This window comes from Sarcophilus harrisii, chromosome 1 (genome assembly GCF_902635505.1).
Source record: "Sarcophilus harrisii chromosome 1, mSarHar1.11, whole genome shotgun sequence".
Lineage (NCBI taxonomy): Eukaryota > Metazoa > Chordata > Mammalia > Dasyuromorphia > Dasyuridae > Sarcophilus > Sarcophilus harrisii.
This window is the reverse complement of record NC_045426.1, coordinates 640460977-640469350: the sequence shown is the minus strand read 5'-3', so window position 1 is coordinate 640469350 and position 8374 is coordinate 640460977.

The window sequence follows — 8374 nt, the reverse complement described above, 5'->3', positions numbered from 1 at the left end:
TACAGTGATAAAGTTGTAGACCTAGATTCTGGAATATGATAGCAGTGTTCAACGAAGTGATTTTGAAGGTCATTATGTTGAAAATGGATTAATTTCTTTGCCTGTGGATTCAATATGGATGTTACTTGAATCATATTTAGGGGCTGATGTGAAGAAAGCTCCCTACCAATTAGCTGTATGTCCTAGAAGTGGGATGAGCTGCCCTACAACTGATTGAGTTAATGAAGCCATGAAGCAGAGGCTGGATGGCTGTTTGTCAGGCACACTAGAATTTTTATTTCTTTTCAAGGACAGATTGTACCATATCACAGAATTAAAACAATAGAGTGAGTAGGACTTTCAGAGAGACCACCTAGTGGACCTATGCATAGAAACCATTCTACTACTATATATATACACAATAGGCTTTGTTTAGGGATCTCTGCAATGTAGGACTCCAATTTCTTTCAGTAAGGCAGTTCATTCTACTGATGGCCACTGTTGGGAAGTTTTCTGGCATCGTTGAAATTCTTGTCTCAACAGCATTTATCTACCCCTTTATCCTAATACTATACCATGGATCAGATGGAACAAACCTAACTTTTCACTGAGGTCTTCTAGCTCTGGGATTCTGGGATTCAAGAACAGTAATAGTAACAACTGATTAGAAACAATTATTAAAAATTTTAAAGTTATACATTAAAAAACTTTTATTGATACTTGTTTGAATTCCTCATAATATTCTAACTACACAGAATGAAAGTTTTCAAAACTTAATTATCAAGTGGAAGACATTGAACTATAAAGGGAACAAGCCAAAGTATATATAATCTCATCATATTCTTTTTGCTATCAGAGGTGTCCTGAAAGTACTTTTCTTTTTTTTTTTTCATCTTTCATTTTTATTTAATATTTTATTTATACAGGATATATGCATGGGTAATTTTACAGCATTAACAATTGCCAAACCTTCTTGTCTAATATTTCACCTCTTACCCCATCCTCCCCAGATGGCAAGAGATGACCAGTAGATGTTAAATATATTAAAATATAAATTAGATACACAATAAGTATACACGACTAAACTGTTATTTCGCTGTACAAAAGAACTGATTCTGAAATATTGTACAATTAGCTTGTGAAGGAAATCAAAATGGTGGTGTACAACATAGGGATTGGGAGTTCAGTGTAATGGTTTTAGTCATCATCCAGAGTTCTTTTCTCTTCATGTGTAGCTTTCAGTTATTACTCTCCATTAAATGTTTTGGTTATCCTTCTGGGATGGCCAGGTCCACGAATGGTAATATATAAATTTTAAGATAAATAATATTCCCCCTTTATTTCCTCAGATCAGTTCTAAAGTCTTAGCCCTTTGAAATCATCTTTTAAAAAATAATATTCCATAATTTTTACCAAATTTTAAAGATTCTCCCTGGGGACTCTTAGTTTCATTTCTTCCATGAAAGGGGTTTAAAATTTTTAATCAGGTCCCTTTTCCTCTTTATATTTTTGGGTTAAGAGTATAATACTGTTGGATCAAAGGGTTCCAGTTTGAAATTTTTTAGCAATATTCCAAATATCTCAAATTTATTTTCCCTCCAAAACAAAATTTTCCCATTTTTGACCCCAAAAATTTTTTTTCCTTCTCTTAGAATCCTTTGGGTATTTTTAGGTTTTTAATTTGCATTTGATTAATTTTTGGACATTTTTCAAAAACTAGAAATGTTAATTTCTTCACAAATTTCTGTTTCCCATTCCTTAAACCATTTTTTTCAAATTAAATCTTTGATTTTTATAAATTAAGTTGTTCTCTTATTTTTGAAATAATGATTTGGACCTTTTATTTTTATTTTCCCAATTTCTTCCCTTCTAATTTCTGCATTATTTTTTTGACAAATTTTTCATTTTGAAATTTTTTTTTATATAATATCTCTATTTTTTGGAAAAGCCTTCCCTTACGGTTAAAAATATCCGTGTTCCTCTAATTTTTTAATTTATTTTTTTTACAAACTTTTTTAATTTGGTACGGTTTAATTTGTGGATCAATGCCTATTTCTGCCATAAAGTTTTTTTCCCAAAATTTTAAAAGGTTCTTATAAAAATTTTCTTGGGTTTTCAAAGACTATTGCTTATTTGTTGGATTTTTATCCTTAACCTAATTTCCATGATAACACTATTTTGTTTCCAAATGGTTTTGGTAATTTTTAAATATAGTTTTAATTTCCATTAACCATAGCATTAATTCCCTTGAAATTCTTATTTTGTTTTCCATATGAATCTTGTTGTTATTTTTTCTAGGTCATTAAAATAGTTTTTGAATCTGATTGGTATAGCCAAATAAATAATTATTTAGGTAAATATTGTCATCTTTATTATATTTTTTGCCCTATCCAAACATTTAATATTTTTCCAATTGGTTGATCAGACAATTTATGAAAAGTGGTTTAATTTTGCTCATAAAGTTTCTGATTTTCCTTGGCAATAGATTCTAAATGTTTTATATTATCATAGTTACTTTTAAATGGAATTTCTTTTAACTCTGACTGTTGGATTTTTTATATATATAAGAATGTGAACTTATTGGTTTTTTATAACCAGCAACTTTCAAAGTTGTGCTATTTCAATAACTTTTTAGTAGAATCTTTGGGGTTCCTAATATACATATGTGGCAAAGGTGAAATTTTGGTTTCCTCAGCCTTCTTTTCCTTTAATCTCTTTCTCGCTCTTTTTCGTAGCATTTCTAATCAATATTAAATAGTAATTTGATGTGGGCAACCTTGTTTCCTGACTTATTGGAAAGGGGGCTCCATTAATATGATGCTTACTATGGTTTAAAATAGATCCGCTTTATTTTAAGGAAAAGTCCATTTTTCCTATACCTCAAGGTTTTTTAATAGGAATGAATGTTGGATTTTCAAATGCTTTTTCTGCATCTATTGAGATGATAAGGTTTTTCTTAATTTGTTATTAAATGGCCAATTTAAGTAGTTTTCCTAAATTGAACCAGCCCGCATTCCTGGTATAAATCCTACTTGATCATAGTGTATTATCCGGGATGATTTTTGTAGTCTTTCAATTCATTTAAGATTTTAGCATCAATTTCATTAGGGAGATTGGTCTATAATTTTCTTTCTCTTTTTCATCTTACCTTTTAATTCAGTACCATGTTTGGTCATAGAAGGAATTTATAGGACTCCTTCATTCCCTATTTTATCAAATAATTTTATAGCACGGGGCCAATTTTTTTAAATGTTTAAAATTCACATGTAAATCCATCGGTCCTGGGGATTTTTTTCAGGGAGTTTTTAATTGCCTGTTCTATTTCTTTTTTCAAAATGGGATTTCAAGCAATTTATTCCTCCTCTTTAGTCTGGGAAGTTATATTTTTGGAGGTAGTCATCCATTTCACTTTAGGTTATCAAATTTATTGGCAAAAGTTGAGCAAAATAACTCCATTATTTTCTAATTTCCTCTTCATTGGTGGAAAGCCCTTTTCATTTTAAGACTACTAATTTCATTTTCCTCTCCTTTTTCTAACAATTTTCCAAAGGCTTATCTATTTTATTGGTTTTCAAGAACCAACCTTAGTTTTATTAATTAGTTCAAAGTTTTTTTACTTTTAATATTTTTAATTTCTCCTTTTAATTTTAAATTTCCAATTTAGTATTTGATTGGGGTTTTAATTTGGTCTTTTTTATTTTTTAGTTTAAGCCCAATTCATTAATTTTTCTTTTCTTTTTATTCAATAACCCTAGGGATATAAAATTCCCTCTTATTACCCTTTTGCATCCCACAAATTTTGGGGTATGACTCTTCATCAATTGTCATTATCTTATGAAATTATTAATTTATCTATAATTTGTTGCTTACCAATCATTCTTTGATGAGATTATTTGTTTCCAATTACTTTTTCCATTTACCCTAATTTTTATTGAATGTAGTTTTATTATCATGATCTGAAAAAAAGTACTTTTCCTTAGCCACCAAAAATACAGTTTACATGCTAAACTTATTATACTACAAAAATCTGTCATATTAAAAATCATTGGTTAAAACTGAAAGAAATTTTCTTATCTTGACTGAAAAAACTCAAAATCTTAACAGAAGTTTTACCTTCCGAGTGCCCGTTAATGCCTTTGATATTTTTCAAAGGCAGGGCCATTATCAGACCCTATGGCTTGGAAGACCAGGGGATTAATTCACTAGCATCTTTACCCCTGTGAGAGCCATTCCATTCTGTGTGGGAAGGCCCTTGCACCTTTTAGAGAAGTTATCTACAAAAACTAACAGGTGTTTGTACCCAGGTGTTGACTGCTGTATCTCAGTATAATCTGCCTCCCATCTCTCCCCCGGAATATGTCCCATAAGCCTGATTCCCACACAGGCTTCTTTAATTCTTTTACATTTACTAGGGTGCAGGTGTTACATCCATAAATATAACTTTTGATCAATTGGTTGACATCCTTTATGTAATATTTGCTCAAATAATGATGCATTTTCTTTTCACCCAAATAAGTGAAATTGTGCAAGTCCTTCACCAGCATTCTGCTTAATGCTTATGGAATAGAAATTTTGTCCTGTATGTACCACCAGAGACCCTCCCTCTTTCCTCCTCTCTGAGATGGGAAGGTATCTTCTGGAGGATAATATATAGGTATGGGGCGAGATGGGGATTGTCAGAGGCAGGGAAGAAGTGGGGGAGGAAGTGGCTGCTCACCCAGCCGCTGCATCCACAGCCTCATTTCCCACTGCTTCCATTGTCTCACCAGAGTGGTGACCTGGACAGTGGAGAATAGCAACAGAGAGGGGTAACCAGATAGAGTCTAGGAAGGAAAGTGTCTCTGCTTTATTCTTAATTTCCCTCTCAGCGGAGGTCAGCAGGCCCCTTTATAAAGAGAGGCATGGATATGAGCTGTTGCAAAAGCATGGCAACTGTCACTGAAAGTATTAGTCATTTTTCTTTCTGCTGTGCCTAGGGCCTACATTAAGGGATAAGCTCCACCTTCTGGGCAAAAGAGCCAGAGGTGAGGGGAGGAAACCACAGGGTAGAGAGGGAGGGAAAATCCATCACTGCTGCCCCAGAAACACGGGCACCCCACAACAAAACTGCTCCCATCTGTAAAAAGAATCAGGTCAGCGTTTTCCAGAGGGGTGTCAGAAAGGTCGGGCCTGGGACTGCTCAAGGAGCTGGAAGCAGTCATGCATGGGCAGGGTCAGAACCAGGATCTGGGAGCGAGGTGACAGGGCTCAAGGAGGACGATTTGGAGAAAGTGAGGCAAGGATAGTCGGGAAGCAGGGCCTGATAGTGGGTAATCCGGGCGTTAGAGAGCCACCGGTCAGGGGCGGACCTGAGCAGAGCCTCAGCAGAGGGATGGGCAGAGATAGAGAGAGACTGGCCCAAAGAAAGCTTGTCAGCCTCCTCCAGCAGGAGGGCGGTCACAGCCACAGCCCTAAGACAGGGGCCACCTAGCTGCCACAGAGTCCAAGCCTTAGAGAGATAAGCAACAGAGAGATGCCCGGGGAGAGCTAGGGCGGAGGCCTTGGTGAGGATGGTCCTGAGACGATCAAAGGCAGCTGTTCAGGAGAGCCCCAGACAAGGGGGCCCTGTCCCACTGTGGCAGAATAAAGCGGTTTTGCTATCTCAGCAAAGGAATGAATCCAAAAGTGGCAATAAACGGAATTAGTGGGCCTGCTTTTAGTAGTGGGGATGGAAATAGATAAGATAGCCTTGAAGACAGGGAGTGGTGGTGAGATTTGATAACAGCTGTGCTCAGGTGTTTTGAGTTTTTCTGGTGGCAATTAAAATGGAGATGGAGAGTGTCCAGGCAAAAGTAGATACCGGCTCAAACCCAGATAAGGAGGTAGAGGTGGGAGGGGATTATCTAGGGATATAACACCAGATAAGAGACCTGAGAAGGCAGAGCTGAGCCTTTTATCAGAAACCCTGTAACCTAAGGATTGAAAGAGTTGCAAAAGGGCATGGGTTGCCAGCAGGCAGAAGGATTCATCAGAGGCTGCAAGGAGAAGGTTATCTACACACTGGACCAGAGAGCAATAAGAATGTTGCCTGTGGAAGGGTTGGAGGTCCAGATGGAGAGCTTCACCAAACAGGGTAGGGGAGGTTTTAAAACTCTGTGGCAGCCTGGTCCAAGTGACTGCCCTGAGAATCCCCTTTTGGGGATCTATCCACTAGAAGAGAAAAGAGATTGACTAGCTGGTGCAATGGGGTATCAAAAAGAAAGCATCCTTTAGGTACAGAACAGTATATAAAGTGTGACTAGGAGGCAGCAAGCTGAGTAGGGTTTCTGGATTTGGAACCATGGGATGGATACTTTCAACCCATTTGTTAACTTCCCTAAGATCCTGAACTGGGTAGAAATCCATAGTCCCAGGTTGCTTGACTGGAAGCAAAGGGGACTGCAAGCTACAAAAATACCAGCATTTCTCAATAGGTTAATGTGAACAGAAATTCCCAGGAGGACTTCCCTTGGCACAGGGTACAGAGTGACAGATACAGGAGAGGCAGTGGCCAGAAGATGCACAACCACCAATGCATGATGAGCAGCCAGGTCTGGTGTGTTATTTTCTGCCCACACCTGAGGGAAATCTGCCTGCAGCTGAGAGAGAGAGAGGGAGGCAGCAGGAGCAGGTGACACAGGGGAAGCCACTAAGATATGTTCAAACTGAAGGGGTAGGATGATAAGATGATGCTTCAGACTGGGGGGATTTAGGGTCAGAGAAGCCTGGTCTTCAGAGAAGGAAATGGTTGCTGTGACAACCACGCTAGCACCCCAGACACCTTAGAATCAGCCAGAGTCAGGATAAGCAAAAGTCCTTAGTTTTTATTCTTGGTCTTTAGGGATAGAAGTGAAGGAGATCTTCCACAACCGCCTTCTTCTTCGTCTACCGCAAAAGTGACCCTGGCTCGTCTTACTCCATCCCTTAATCCCTCCTACAATCCTCTGTATACACCAATCATTGAGCCAGCACAGGATAGAGGGAAGGGCCGTTTTCCAAGCATATGCTAATAGAGTATTGTCCAATCAGTAATTAACCCTAAGTGCTTGAACTGACCTCAGTGCAAAGAATCAAGAGTTTCAGCCCTCTACAATTTGCCTGAAGTTTTCAAAGCAAGTCTCCACCAAGAAGGGGATATGGGCAGTCTGGCATGACTAGAAGGGAGTGGGTGACCCTACCATGCCCTAGATGGACTGTACATTCAGTATTCCAAGGGCAAGAAATAATTTTACCAGTAGCGCCTTGTATAGGGATGGATTTTGGATATACTGGATCCAGAGGTTTTGTTAGAGCAGAGTAAGTGGCTCCAGTATCAACCAGGAACTTGAAGCAGGTTGTGGTCCCTTTAAGAAACTGTATTTCCTATTAATCTGAGATTCCTTTCAGATTCCCAGGCCCTCGTGGCTGAGGCATATCCTCCCCAGACAAGTTGTCTTTCCAGGATGCCAGAGCCTTTGATCCAATTATAAATCCTGGTCAAAAAGCATCCCTTTGAATTCTAATAGGAGATCTGGGCTTGTTCCAGCCCCCCCTGGGTCTGATCCACCTTGGGTTCTCCCAGCCCCTGCTGGTTCTGATCTGCTCGTGTTTCCCAACCCCCACCATGACACTCCATATAATAGTTTCCATCAATGAAAGTCTTTGCAGATGGACCTTGGCAGCTCCCTTTGCTGCCAGGATCTTCTGTCCACTGAAAACTGCATTCTCAGGGGAAAAATCCATTTTCCTTAGATCTGCCCACTGGAATAATATTCTTCTCCACTGTTATCCTCTCTTTATCTTCATTTATTTCCCTAACCAGACTTTATACCTCTCTATAAAGGATTTCTAACCTTATTTCCAATCCTCATAATAAACTTCTTTTATCAATCTAGGTTTTGAGTCTGTAAATTCCTTTACAGAAAACCTCTGCGCCACCAGATGGGAGTCCCTAAAACTCCTTAACCTTGCGCTGAATCCCAAGGGGTTGTAGGGGAGCCAAACTTCTCCCTTTGGTTCCCTGAACCCCGAATCCACTACTGGGCTTATATCCCAAAGAGATCTTAAAGAAGGGAAAGGGACCTCTATATGCAAGAATGTTTGTGGCAGGTCTCTTGATAGTGGCCAGAAACTGGAAACTGAGTGGATGCCCATCAGCTGGAAAATGGCTGAATGAATTGTGGTATATGAATGTTATGGAATATTATTGTTCAGTAAGAAATGACCAACAGGATGATTTCAGAAAGGCCTGGAGAGACTTACACTAACTGGTGCTGAGTGAAATGAGCAGGACCAGGAGATCATTTTATACTTCAACAACAATACTATATGAGGATCAATTCTGATGGACATGGACATCCTCAGCAATGAGATGAACCAAATCAGTTCCAATGGAGCA